Source organism: Equus caballus, chromosome 7, assembly GCF_041296265.1.
Source record: "Equus caballus isolate H_3958 breed thoroughbred chromosome 7, TB-T2T, whole genome shotgun sequence".
Lineage (NCBI taxonomy): Eukaryota > Metazoa > Chordata > Mammalia > Perissodactyla > Equidae > Equus > Equus caballus.
The window spans coordinates 63,833,507-63,848,633 of record NC_091690.1 but is presented as its reverse complement, the minus strand read 5'-3'; the positions used below and the strand labels follow the sequence as shown (position 1 = coordinate 63,848,633).

General features: G+C 37.9%; 1 protein-coding gene across 48 annotated transcripts in view; it reads right to left on the bottom strand.

The window, feature by feature from the left end:
* The window catches only part of DLG2 (discs large MAGUK scaffold protein 2), a 1,837,299-nt gene that overhangs the window by 413,057 nt on the left and 1,409,115 nt on the right, over nt 1-15,127 (bottom strand). The gene's annotated exons all lie outside the window — the stretch shown is intronic.

The window sequence follows — 15,127 nt, the reverse complement described above, 5'->3', positions numbered from 1 at the left end:
TCCAAACACAGTGCCTACTGAAGGTTGTGGATGAGGGTACCAAACAAAAGCACAGCAAAAAGAGTGCTAGCTGATTTGAGAAGGTGACCGGGAGCTGCGCCCAGAGCACACAGTGACGGGAGCAATTTAAATACACAATTCTGGAAACAAACCCACCTCTCAGTTTTTCAAATTAAGCCTATGAATAAAATAGCTACTATCTATTATCACCATAATTTCATAAAATGCAATATATTTAACACCAAAGTTAGTGGGAGATCATTATTACAGGAAGGATTTTTTCCCAAAGAAGGACAGAGGGCAATCTAATAGTGATGTGTGTATACGTACATTGAAAAGTCCTTCTTTGTCCTTATTTTGCCTCAAACCAGTGGAAGTTAGGCCATAGACCAGCACCAGTCTATAGACTTGACTTTGGGAAAACACTGACTTAGAAAGCACACAGAAGCACTGAAACGATGTAGAATAGAATCTTCTATAGTATGTCTGTAGCTTTGTCAATGGTTGAGGAAGAGCTTAAGAAGGCAATTTAAATAGTGGAAAGAGTGAGGCAGGAAGGGCTACGATCATATTCAAGAAAGACCTCTCTATTTCATTTAAATTAAATGTAACCACTGACCCCATTAGTTAATATCCTGCAGACTTCTGAGAATCACTATATGCGTGCGTGTGTTCATGTGTGTGTGTGTGCATTCCTTAACTTCTCTCCCATTTCAATCATGTTAATAAATTAATACATTACTTTCTTGATACCCTCTCAGCACATGCCCTCTATTATAACACCTATTGTTTGGGATGCTAATTGTTTTTCTGTCTGCTGTGGTCTCTTCTATTAGATTGAGTCCCTTCGGGAAAGGGTTATGTCTAATTTATCTTTGTATTTCCAACGCAGAGCACAGGGCCTGTCAGAAGCTTACTAAATAAGGGGTTCTCTAAATATTTATTGGAATAAATAATAATGATTTAAATAATTTTTCTTGTCCTTTTTTTAAAAATAAAGAGTTATCTAGGTATACTGCTGGGCATCAGGGGTACAGGAAATGATTAAAATACAGTTCCTGAGCACAAGAGGCTCAGTCTAGTTCGTGAGGCAGAGAAGAAAATCAAATAATAATAATAATACAGTAAGCTGAATTCTCCAACTTTAGAAGAATAAAGGAGGGCCCCTCACCCAGCCTGAGATATAATTCACATACCATAAATCCCCCATTTAAAGTACATTGTTCAGTGACTTTTAGTATTTTAACAGAGTTTTGCAACCATCATCACAATCTAATTTTAAAACATTTTCATAATCCCCAAAAGAAATCCCATACCCATTATTAGCCACTTTCAATTCTCGGCACCTCCCTATCCAGTCCTACGCCATCACTAATCCACTTTCTGACTCTATAGATCTGCCTATTGTAGACACTTCATTTAAGTGGAATCATACAATATGTGTTCCTTTGTGATTGGCTTTTTTCACTTAGCATGTTTTCAAGGTTCATACAAGTTGTAACATGTATCAGTACTTCATTCTTTTTTCTGGTTGAATAATATTACATTGTATGGATATCCCTCATGCTATTTATCCATTCATCAGTTGATGGGTACTTGGATTGGGTCCACCTTTTGACTGTTATGAATAATGCTGTTATTAACACTTGTATACAAGTTTTGTGTGGACATATGTTTTCACTTCTCTTGGGTTTTTTACCCAGCACTGGAATTGCTGAGTCTAAATGGAGGAGTCGTAAATTTAGTTTTTACTAACAAAATTTAAACATGCTTATTATAAATAATTTAAACAATTTGCAATTATATAAAGTGAAAGACAACAATTTCTTTCCCTATTCCAATCAACTCCCCTGAAGTAAATGCTGTTATCCTGAGGTAACACTTCTGTTTCCTTCCAAGCTTGGCCTATGATATACAACCTTTCTCAGCATGAAAAACTCTGGAAGATGATGTTTAGTTAAAATTACAAGCTGGCATGGGAGAAAAAGCACTGGCACCTGACATCTCTGACCCAAATCCTACGTCTGCCACAAACTACTTGTGTGACTGCGTGATCCTGGGTAAGTTTCTTAACTTTGCTGGACTTATTTTCTCAGTTTTTTTAAGTGTTTGCATGTAATCTTCTCTAACCTTTTCTGATCAAGTTTCTATGATGTAATGAGACTTAGGGCCCCACGGATATACTATTAGCTTTGGGCTTATTTGTAACATGTATTTCTTTCCCTTTCTTCATCTTTAGTGTTGGTGGAAGGAACATTAGAGAAGGAGAAAGGCAATTACCCTCACCTTGCCAAACACTGACATTTACTTAGCATGCTAAGCAAACTTTCAGAGTGACTGGTGCTGAAAATAGTCTTTTTGCGTGTCTTAATCTGTTCCTTTCCAATCTTCTAAGTTTGTTGAATTGATTTTCGTTTTATTACCCTTCACAGGGTCAATCAGAGTTGCTGAGAGGTTTGCTTGCTATGCACCTTGATTCCACCTTTGAAAGTCCAGCTGTGCACATTACAATAACTCAACCCCTCTAAGCCATGTTCGAGGAATCCACATATGATGTGACTTTTCCAGAGCATCTGGTATTGACACATGCGGAGTACAAATAAACGGTCTTTAACAAAAAGTAGACATCACCGGTTACAATGCACCACAAGTAGGATGAAGAAAATCTGTTTTTGTGGCCTAACTCAGAAATCCCAGGGAAAACTGCATGCATCACCTTCTCCCAAGAGAATAAGGGTGAAATATGACCCAGAGAGAAGGATCCTCTCCATCTACCAACTCTTCCATGCATTGCCTTCAGCCTAGAGAAGAGCTTCCACTAAATGTGAACACCCACTTTGGTCTGTGAGTCACCGTTTTAGGTGAACACCTACCATTTGTCATTCCATCAAATGTCTACTATATGCTCATGTGTAACATGGACAACATGGTTCCTACCATTAAGAGGTGACAATCTGTATGTTTGTATGTTGCATGGAGTTAGTACTAGATGGAAATTTGCAAATTGACTTGGACTGTTCTTGAGATTCATCATTTCCCTGGGCATTACAGGATGGAAGTTCATGAAAAAGAATTAAAGATTGTTTGCAAGCTCCCTCAGTAACCGACTTTGGACCTAGAAAGAAGAAAGGAAAGGTCTGAAGACCACAATTTGAGAGGGTAGATGTGGGTTTAGAAAGAGCTTGAGTCTTGAGCATATGTGGATGTTCACTTGCTGACCTAAGGAAACAGAGGGGACCTCATGACATTCCATGAGAGAGGTCTCATAGAGGGCAATAGTAAGGACATGAGATACATTAGAGAGAGGCTTTTTAGAGACAAGGGAGAGAAGAAATCCACACTATATGCTTAGGTGAGGACTCAGGGAAGACAACTAGCTTTGTGGAGATGTGATTTATAGGAGGTCTTTGATCAGGGGTTTATAGGAACCCTTGACGAACTGGATGCCAGCAGCTGCCTGAAGCATCATTGGATAAGCTATTGTCCCTATCCTGATTTCCCACAGTCACCATACCCATCCCTCTTGATGTAATTTTTTATCTTTGGGGTTTTAAAAGTAGATCATCTTCTGAGAAGGGTCTGATGCTCCAGAAACTGAATATTAATGCTGCTCAAAACAAAAAAAAGTCTGTCTTTTCTGTTTCTCTGCTGGGGAAAGAGTCTGGATTGGTAGCTGTTTTTATGGGTCACAAGGATCCCGGAAGAAAAGGCTCCAACATAAAAATCAGGGCAGGGAATCTGGCTGGGACAGGAACAGGGCTGCTATGGAAAATAGGAAGAGAAACAGGGAAGACAGCAGTCTCTGCCTGAGGCAACAGGCCCCAGCTGACCATGGGTCCCATATGGTACCTGTCAAGAGGCAGAAGTGGGGATCTCAGTTCTGTAACATGAGACTCTCAGCTGTGAAGTAGCAATCCAAGTAGAGATGAAAGTCTTCTCACATGGGCCCTGCCAGACACTGCCCAGCTCCTAGAAGTCTGGCTGAGGCATGGAGTGCCAGTGTGGACAACAGTGGAAAAGAGGAGATGGACATTTGAAATCACATCATTTTAAGGAGTTGGGACAGTGACAAAGGTGAGAAGACTGAGTAATTTGTTATAAGTGAGGGGAGTCCTATGAGGAAACAATGGGAAAAGGTTGTATTGTAGGAGTGTGGAAATGGTTGTCCAGGATAACACAAGGGACCCTGCAAAGAAGGAAAGAGCGTCTCAGAATTCCAGCAATGACACTGGTAGAGATCTGGTCACTGGACACTGGTAGAGATCCTTTTTTTTAACTCATAATCCCTTTCCTCCTGCCCAGTGTAGCCTAAGGACTTCAGGGAACATTGATTCCACCCAGAGCAAGACAGTAAGGACTTATCGAGTAATTCGTCATGTGAGAGTAGTGAGAGCCAGAAGGAAATCTGGGTTGTCACTTGACCTTCAGATTTTGTATGAAGAACGTCTGAATGCCTAGAAGCTGATGGATACAAACCTATAATTGTAATATCTAGGAGAAATCAGGATGGATCTGAAATAGATAAGGCTGAAAGTGAATTAAAATTCACATATATTTGAAAAATGCAATCCATAATTTCTAGAATTTTTCTTTTACATTACCAATGGCCGTCAATTATATCCAGAGAAGAACCTCTCTGGGCCCAGTGATACCTAAACCTCCTGAGAGTAGGGTTCTACTATGTCTGGATTTTGAATCCCCAGAAGTACCAACCATATAATAGGCATTTAATACATATTTGTGGTCTGAGTAACAGTTTCCTCATCTGGAACATATAAAAGTTGGACTAACTTGTTTCTAGGGTATCTTCTATCTCTGAACTTGTATTAGCCTCAGTTATTTTTTAGGCTTTAAAGTTGACAAAATGATATCCTCATAATTATGCTAGAGGCCTAAGAAAGGAAGCAGAACATTAGAATGAATTTGAGAGAGACAGAAATAACAAAGAGAAATAAGATTCTCATTTCTTACTCCCATCCCCATTCTCAGCCTGGGCCAATCCATTCTGCTAGGCAGATTGTTCATAAGAACGCTTGGCTTAAGGGATGAGCCAGGGCTGAAATCCAGTCTAAGCTCTGTGTACCATGCCCCATTTGGGCCCTTGCATATTTTGTCCTTCATCCAGAAGAAAAAGAGCCTTTTTAAAATTTGGACAAAGACTCTGGCTGGGTTAGCCATGTCCCAGTATACCTTCCCCCTTTTAAAGTAAACCATAAAACTCCTCTTTACTCTCTAATGTATTCATATTTTATGGAATAGAGTGATCTTAAATTTTAGTATTCAGTTTGGAACACACATCCCTGCTGACTTTAAAAACCCTGTTCACGGGGTCCTTTAAACTTCATATGAGCTTAAAGTCTACAGAACTGAATTAAAGAGTTGAAACGGAAGATTTACTTTCTCTGCTCCGAGAGGTAAATTTTTTTTTTTTTAAAGATTTTATTTTTTTCTTCTTCTCCCCAAAGCCCCCCAGTACATAGTTGTATATTCTTTGTTGTGGGTCCTTCTAGTTGTGGCATGTGGGACGCTGCCTCAGCGTGGTTTGATGAGCAGTGCCATGTCCGTCCCCAGGATTCGAACCAACAAAACACTGGGCCGCCTGCAGCGGAGCACGTGAACTTAACCACTCAGCCACGGGGCCAGCCCCACTGAGAGGTAAATTTTGATCCCTTAATCAAAACAAAATTTTACATTCTAAAATGCTTAGATCTTTATACAAATATAAGTAGTTTTGCACAGCCCTTCCTCCTATACTGCCAACCCTAACATTCATCTCCGAGTACATTTCACTGGACACATTATCAGACTATGAATGGAAACAGTGTTTTATAATAGTCTTTTAGTAAAAAATTATTCCTACCTTAGCCTGATGTATCTATTTGGGGGGTCACAATATGTCACTTAATACACACACTCACATAATGATAACTAACATTAATAGGGCCCTTCATATTTATCAGCCATTTCTTTTAGCACTTGACGTATAACCTCATTAAAACCCTTACAGCAACTCCATGAAATGGATACTACAATTATTGCTATTATACAGATGAGGATACAGCAGCTCAGAGTATGTAGTTGTTGCTTGCTCAAATTACACAAGTAGTGAGTTGTGGAGTTAGGATTCATACCCTAACACTGATTCTAGAGTCTAGATTCTTAATCATGCATATACCAGCCATCTATGCATCTATCTATGTATCTGTGGATGGATCTATCTATCTATCTATCTATCATCTATCTATTGAAATTTTACTACAGTTAAACGGGGTGTACTTTTTTCTCAAGAAGAATTCAATACTTGAGGAATGTTATATGTGAAGAGAACAACATTCAATAAATATTTATTGCACACATTTAAAAGCACAGATTCTGATGCCAGTCTGCTTAGTTCAAATCCTATCTGTGTGACCTTAAACAGGTCACTTAACCTCACCAAAGCTCAGTTTCTTCACTTGTAAAATGGGAATAATAATAACATATACCTTCCTGGATTGCTGTGGAAATTATTGAGCTAATCTGTGTAAAGTGTAGCCTGGCAGGTAATAAGATTATAGAAATGATAGTGATTGTTTTCTTCACCATCATCATCACTATTACTATTAGTATTACATGCCAAGAACCATTTTTGGCATGGGAAATACAGCAGTAAATAAAACAAACAAAAATCTTGCTCTAATGAATTAATATTTTAAGCCCTGATATGCTCAGATTCAGCTATCTCATCCCATTGTTCTGTTTGTTATTTAAAATACGTACCATAATTTTTCTATAAAATTGGAATGACCATACTTACCCCGTAGGTTGTTATTAGGATGAGATGAGTGACTACATATAAAAGTTCACAACAGTGCCTAGCACATAAAAGCACTCAATACATGTTGATGTTGTTAATTAATATCTATGTATCTATGCTGTGGGTGTTATGGTTTAGCGTTACTGTCTTGATTCTTTCCGAGTTCCTATAATTTGTTGCTATAGTGATTTTGCATAGCATTTTCTTACAGCTACTTTGCCACCATAAAGGATTGCTTTTGAAATTACGCTTATTCTTCAATTTCTTATTGCTACCCAATAATATAATGGCTACTAAAGTACATATAAAGATTGTTCCCAAAACACAAAAGGAATACTAAAACTAAGGGAAAATATCCATAACATCTCAGATAGATAAGTAATCTGGCTTTTTTTTTTTTTAAAGTAGATCAATTAAATTTAGATTGTTTCATCACAGAGAGTTATCTGAATATCACAGAACAGGAATTTTGGAGTAAGACCAATCTGGGTTCATTTCCCAGCTCTTCTGCACTTCCCACTCTCTACCTACCTACCAGGGCTGTTGTGAAGAATAAATGAAAGCTTTTGGAACAGGGTGAGTTCTGTGTCTTCCTCCTTTACACAACACAATGTAATTTTAGCTACTTTAAAAAAAAATTCTTGAATTCTTAATGAAAGAACAGCTTCTCCCTAACAAAAGAAAAGACTGAAGGGCAACAGTGAATGGCACATATTTTTTAAAAAGGGTCCATATAGAGAATGCATTAATTTCAAGGCAAGAAGTGTTTCTTTCAGTGTGAACCTTTGCATATATCACACTGCAGAGAGAAGAGGCTGTAAAACCAAATGTGGCAAGAGCGGCCTCTGTGACTTTGTGGGAGTCAATTAATCTCTCCTTATTTTCCTTAATTCAAATTGAGCTTAGTGATCACCTACTTCAAAAAGGCAGCGAAGGCCTTTGAAGAAGCTGCTGCATAAACTCGGGAAGGGAAGGGGCTCTGCCTTATGAGCCATGCCCAGAGGGTTTCCTCTCCTGGTTTTAATTAAAAATGAAATTAAGAATTCTTTAAGATTATATCAGCCTTTTAAGGGCATAAGAAGGTCAATGATTTGCTAAGCATCTTCTTTCTCTTTTTAATGCGCTGTTTCCCAGATTAAATCATGTGAAGAAGGCTCAGATTCTCTTTCAGGATCATATTTGTAACAGTGTGGATATGAGACATGGAAGACTGCATGAGAAGCTGGGGTGTGTGTGGGAGAGGGATTAAGGCTCTGCGAGAGCATGAACTTGAGTGTGGGAATGCCCTCGTTGGAGTCCTGGCTTCTCCACTTGCCAGCCCAAAACCCACACTTCGAAAGCTGTTGGGATTATTAGAAACAATACATATGGTATGTACGCAAAGTGCCTGCCTACTAATGTGTGCTTCACAGAATAGCTGTCATTGTGTCTACATTCCTAAAAAGGTACATGTAGGATAGAAATACTGCTACATGAGTAGATAAGAAGGAAAATTATCTCATAGAAGTGTGAAGTCACATATGGCTTTAGAAATATGCCACCTTTTACAGGACATCTATACATGTAATAATAAAAGGGAAAATATATGACTTTGCCTGTGGTGACAAGAAGGATTGCTGCTAAGAATGACAGAAGGAATTAGCATCAACAGCTTCTTATGGCTTCAGGGGATTTACCTGTGCTGATAAAAGACTTTTCACCTGATTTGTGATAGCACTAAAAATAAATACACATGAGCTCAGGCTTTAAAATAGAATAAGCATATGGAAACAATTAATAATGACTAATGTGGATAGTGCCTAGACGAAAATTCATTTGCTCCTTTCCTTTTGATCCTCACAACAATCCAATGAGGAGAATAGCACAGATATAATTTTTTTCCCCAATTTCTGATGAGTGAATTGAGGCTCTGAAGGAGACGAGGTGCTTAGCCAAATGTGTGTGATTAGTATGATCAAAGGAAGGCCACAAACCTAGATAGTATGGACACAATTCCTAGCTCCTCAATGACATCAAGTGGCCACCATCTCATACAAGAGATCTTCTCATATACTTTGCCTCCCTTTCCTTCCATTGAGTTACCTTCTACAGGTTTTATGTTTAACTCTATTATTGTGGACAGGAGGGCTCACTGTCTCTAAGAGAAATGAATGCAATCACTATCCAGTGAACACCCCAAGCTGGAAAATTCTTCCCCTTGAATCAATCACTAAGTACCACCCATTCTATTTGATAATTAATTCTGAATCTATTTATATCTCTCTGTCTCTATACCTTTACTTTTGTTCTTCATGATTTAAACCTTAGTTGATATGCTAACTAGTCTCCCTTCCTTCAAACGCTTTCTACACAGCTGACAGAGTGACCTTTCTAAAAACATAAATCTAATTGTCATTGCTCAGCTTTAAAACTCTTCAACAGCTCCTCCGTGCTTAGAGGATAAAGTCCAAAATCCTCAGTTTGGCAAGTAAGGCCCTCTATGATCCACAGCCACCTGTGTCTCCAACTTTATCACCCAACCAATAACCTTAGCCACACAGAACTTACTGGGAGTCCTAGAGCGCACCATCCTTTCACACACCATGAGGCTTACTCTATGCTATTCCTTTTACTTGAAACATATTTGTTCCCTCATCCAACTGATGATCCTGTTTTTCTGAAAACTTTAAGAAAAACAGAGGCAGAGTTAGATGATTCCTCCTCCTCTTATCTTTAGAGACATGCATGTACTTCTAGTATAGCATTATTATGTCTAGAAGTTATATTTGATTTTGGATTTATAGGCTTTGAGAGAGTTAAAACATTAATAGATCGATTTTCTATTATTTTGTAAGGAGAGACAGCTTGCCAAAGATAGGCCACCCCAACTTTGGCATATGGCTGAGGTCTTATGAGATAAAGATCTTGCTCTGTGTCCCAAAACTAGGCATGGCTTGAGGCTGCCAACTTTATGATTTCTACAAAATGAGTGAATTATAGACATGAATTCTGAGCCCTGTAGAGAATGGAAACTAGACTCGCAGATGTACCTATGAGAAGATAAGGTTAAGTTTCCCATAAATAATGCTTCTTATAAATGATTAGCAATTGATGAAACAAGGTGTGAGTGGGCAACATTCCTGTGGGATTGTTCACACCTCCACAAAAGGGACAGTATAAGATCATGCTTGCTTCCATCACTACCGCTTATACTACTCTGATTTTAGTTACCTAGAGATTATGTACCTTGGAGAAACTGAGGGACTTTAGCAGATACACATCACAATGCACAGTAATGAATTCTTCATTTACATGTCTGTGAACTGCTTAAGAGGAGGGACATGCCTTATTCACCTTTGAATCCCCAGCACCCAGGACAATGCCTAGTACCTAGAAGAAGTCCCATAAATAGTTACTCTTCAATGACTGAAAATGTCTTATGATCACATAATGCTTCAGAGTCCATTTTCTATCCAAAATCTGCCAACGTATTTTAATTAGCCTTCATCTGATACATCTCAGCTTTTTATCAACTACAAAATAGCAATAATTAGGAACATCTATGTAAAAGGACAAATGAAACTATGCCATACATGTTGAGAAAACAGACGAGAATGTTAGTTTCCTTGCTCCAGGAACATCAAAAGCTGAATAATTTCCCATTCTTCCAAAGTAGAAAACCAATTACAACATCAAAAACTACCTTTTTTAAAAGAAAAAGATGTATTGGATAAGCAGGAGCCCCATGGCAATACCATTTGTTTTTCATAGAGCTCCAAATGTTAGTTTGATTCCAACTCTGCCCATTTCTTGCTTTTGCAAGGTCTGAAAAGTCAATTACTCTAACATAACCTGCAGCCTTAGGAGCTGGTATTTTGCCAAGTAATTTAAAGTGCTTTCCTAAGAAAAACTTACAACTTCTCTGATTTCTTTTAGACGATGCTACAGAAGTAAATTGTGTACACAATTAATTCATCCCCGGATGTTTGCTATCAATTCAAAGAGCTGAGAATTTGGGCATTTCCATTGAAATGCAGAGAATACAGATGATTGACTCTTCTTGCTTTTGCTGACTGGCCTCCATTCTTCTGAATGCCGATTAGGGATTAAGTCAGTACATATGTAAGGGTGGTTTCACATACCAACTTTCACAGAGATAGCTCATATCTTAGTCTGAGACAGTAATTGCTGTTATCAATATATGTGCTTCTGAAATAGAATATGGGAAATTCTCAAATGCCCTGAAAAATATACATTACCACATATTGCAACTTAAAGGTTAGGCATTTCTTCAACATTTTTGGTTGGCTTTTTCAGTTTATACCTTTGTAAAAAGTTGTCCTAGTATAGTCTTGCACTTTGTCAGTACTTAATAAATCTTAGTTGAATGAATAGATAGACACATTCTTACAATATCATTTTTAGAGCAGAGGATCTCCCAAAACTTTTATTTTACCATGGGTAGAAGTAAGATATGGACCCATGAAGACAGTAGATTGGGTTCCTCTTCATCAGTAGAATTGATTAAGGGCTTGCCTAGCTAATTCTAAGTTCTCATCTACCTATGAGAGTCTATAAATTCTTTAAGGTCACCGTGGAAAAAGCAAGTGATGGTGTCATAAGTGGAACTGGAATGCTTAAACTTTTCCCTTGAATCATTGGTTGCATTTCAAGAAACATTTTCCCCTCCATTGGGGAGGAAGTAAATAATCTCTGAAAGGAATAGCTCAGTCTTCATGAAGAATTCACAGTTAGCTAATGAATCTCTAATGTGGATACTGACCATCAAGATAATTTAAGGTGAAACTGCAATACACAAGTGAGCTCGAGTCTGTTATTTGTTTCCATGCATGGGTTCACTCATTCATGGGACTGTTTTATGTACCTACTAAGGACTGAGTAAAGCACAGCTTGAGCATTGACTTGTTCCTGAAACAGGCCTCTGTCTGCTTGTCTGCAGACCTTATTTCCATGTTTATTTCATCACAATAATTCTGAGCTCCTGCTGTGCCAGGCACTGTGCTAAGTGTTAAGGATATAGCAGTGCACAAAATAGACAAAATTCCACTCGTTGAGCTTACGGTATAGAATGTGAGATAGGCATTTAGTTTAAAAATCACATAAATAAATGGAAAATAATAAATTGCTTGAATCTTATGGAAAAAGAGAGAATATAATAGGGGATCAGATTTTTTCTTTCAGGGCCCTTCTCTGAGGAAGTGCAACTCTAGCTTTGATCTAAGATGACCAGAAGTTAACCAGGCAAAGTGTAGGAAGGACTTTTTAGTTTGAGGAAAGAGCATGTCTGAAGCTCTTGAGACTGGGAGAGACTTAGTGCATTTTGTGAATGTGAATAGTGTGGTCAGCAAAGGAAAGAGTGAAATGAGACATTTAAGAGGCAGGCAGGGGCTAGATCATGCATAGCTTGGATTCTATGTTCATGACTTTGCATTTTATACTAATGCAAAAGGAGAGAAATTGATCTGATCTGTATTTTTAACAGATCACTTTGGCCGCACTGAGAATAAACTAGGAGGATAGTAGTGGGAGTGGTGAGACCAATTAGCAGGCTATTATAAATGGGAGATGATGGAGGCTTGGATTAAAGTGGTGGAAATGAAGTAGAGGAGAATGAATAGATTTGAGATACATTTTTGGAGGCAGAATCAATAGGACTTGAAAACAAATTTAATGATGGGTGTGAGGGAGAACAAGGTGTTAAATATGATTCCCAAGTTTTTGGCTTGGGCAATGGGGTAAATGTATGTGCCATTTACTGAGTTGAGGAAGTGTGGAAGGGGAGCAAGGTGGGGTGAAATCAAGAACTTCACTATCAGTGTGTTGGTGACAATGCTACTAAAATAGGTATGTGTGTGTGTGTGTGTGTGTGTGCACGTGTGTGTATATCAGTATTACTTTTTTCTGGAAATGAGGGATAAAATATGAAAAAAGGAAAGAAAGAAGTGGGGGAAAAGAATGGGACAGAATTAGAATAAATAGAAAATAGAATTCCCAAGGGGGATGGGAAAAGGGGTTGGGGACTGGTGCATATGAGGATTGCTGAGGCTGTGTAGTATGAAAAAGACATATTCAACATTACACTGTAATTTCTTAATTTAGGGTAAGTGAAAAAAGAAATTCTATGATCTTCACAATACAGATTACACAAAGTAAACTGAAATGAATCATATCTGGTGGGTCCACACAAAATGTAGATTCTATCATCGGCTTCTTGGTGAGTTTTTAAGGAGAGATGCATATGCATCAAAATCCTCAGTGGAATGCAAGGAATGTAATTTTTATGTTCATCAAAAGGGAGCATGGGTTAAAAGGAAAAAAGATTCATTGACACTGAGCCAGAAGAAGAGAGATGAGAAGGCAGGATAAAAATAGAGAAAAGAGAGAAAAAGAGGAATGGGTGGAGAATTTTTCCAGTAAGCAAAGACTTCTTTGCCATCATGCCTCTGCGGATGCAGGTGCTAATGGTCACCTGGGTTGGAATTCTAGCCCTGCTACTTATTAGTGGATGATCCTGGGCATATCAGATAACTTCTCAAGCCTCGATTTTCTTATTTGTAAAATGAAGATAATGATAACATCCATCTCATAAGGTGATTGTCAGGGTTAAAAGAAATGATTCATGGGGCTGGCCCCGTGGCCGAGTGGTTAAGTTCGCGCACTCCGCAGCAGGCGGCCCAGTGTTTCGTTAGTTCGAATCCTGGGCGCAGACATGGCACTGCTCATCAGACCTCGCTGAGGCAGCGTCCCACATGCCACAACTAGAAGAACCCACAACGAAGAATACGCAACTATGTACCGGGGGGCTTTGGGGAGAAAAAGGAAAAAATAAAATCTTTAAAAAAAAAAAAGAAATGATTCATAAGAAGTGCTTAACAAAAAGCCTGGCAGAGACGTTTAGCTAACTGTAGACGCATAATTTCCAGAAAGGTGTTATTGAAGGTGTGTGCACCTTCTCACTTCCCTATGACTATGACTTTGCCCTCTCAGATTCAAAATTGTCTAGTTCACTGTATCAAGCAATAGTTTTTATAATTTTTTAAAAACATAGGAGGATTTAATTAATATTTATAAAGCATTCTAAAATACTATTAGCTTTAATTATTGCAAATTAGCGAAAATGCCCCAGCTAATTATACAGCCAAAAATATGTTTTCTCATTTATTTCTGGAAATCTTAGACATAATTTAAAATTTGTTATTTAACTCCCTAGAGAGGTCAGTAATTGACTTCTAAACTTATTCTTTGAAAATATCAAAAAAACCAGAGATGACGTTCTCTAAGAACACCACCCTCTTGATATATCCATTTTCACTTTGAATAATTCTAAAATCTATATTTACTCAGGCCCAACAACCTTATGAAGATATATGAAGATATTCTATCTGAAAACATGACTATATAAGCACTGTGTTATATGTGGGAACATCACAATTGAGATCTCGCGCTTTAAACTGAATTGGAACCACCTTATGGAACACTGGATTCTGTTCTCCTTACTCTCCTCTCTCTCTGACTTCGGTCCTTTGATGACGGGGTTTTATTATTTATCATACATATGCATTTAGAATATTAATGCAGAATTATGTTTAAACTTTACACAGAACAATTTGTTTACAAAGTTGTAGAAAGACTCAAAACATTCTAAGGTCATATCTGGATTCCCTATTTATTATTTTATTGGCAATGTCATACTGAGGGCAATGCCTTAACTTCTTTGAATGTTTGTTTGCTTTTGTAAAATGGAAGTAACTAAATATGAGAATGTAGGTAATCATCTACCATGATAACATATTGTAAAGATTAAGATTATACTCTTTGTTGTTAGATAGAACCAATTAATTCTGCAGTTTTGGATAAGTTGTTTAATACTTCAAGGAGTCAGTTAAATGATGGTATTAATGTAATATTTTAGTTAAAACATTAAATGGTGATAATAGTATCTACTTTTTAGACTATGTTATATCCCTAGAGCATAGTATTTATTAAATATTATCCAAAAACATACTGAATAAATTTTCTTTCATTCTTCTGATTGAGGGAGCTATGGCTAATTAAATTCCAAAATTAAGTCTTCTGGAAAAATATAATTAATATGTTATTCAAAATGCATGGGAACCAAGAACATTTGGAGCAGCATGTGATCATGTCCAAGTGCTCTGTGAACACACCAGGTAAAAAAAAGGCAATGTTCTTAATTTCACCCATTGCACCAAAGGAGCAGGACATCTCTCCACCTTCAGGAAGATGTCAAGTACAAGAGAAGTGAGCAGAGGTGGATTCTACCCATTCGTCCTGTGGAAGCACATGCAATTCGAGAAGATGAAGTGAGAA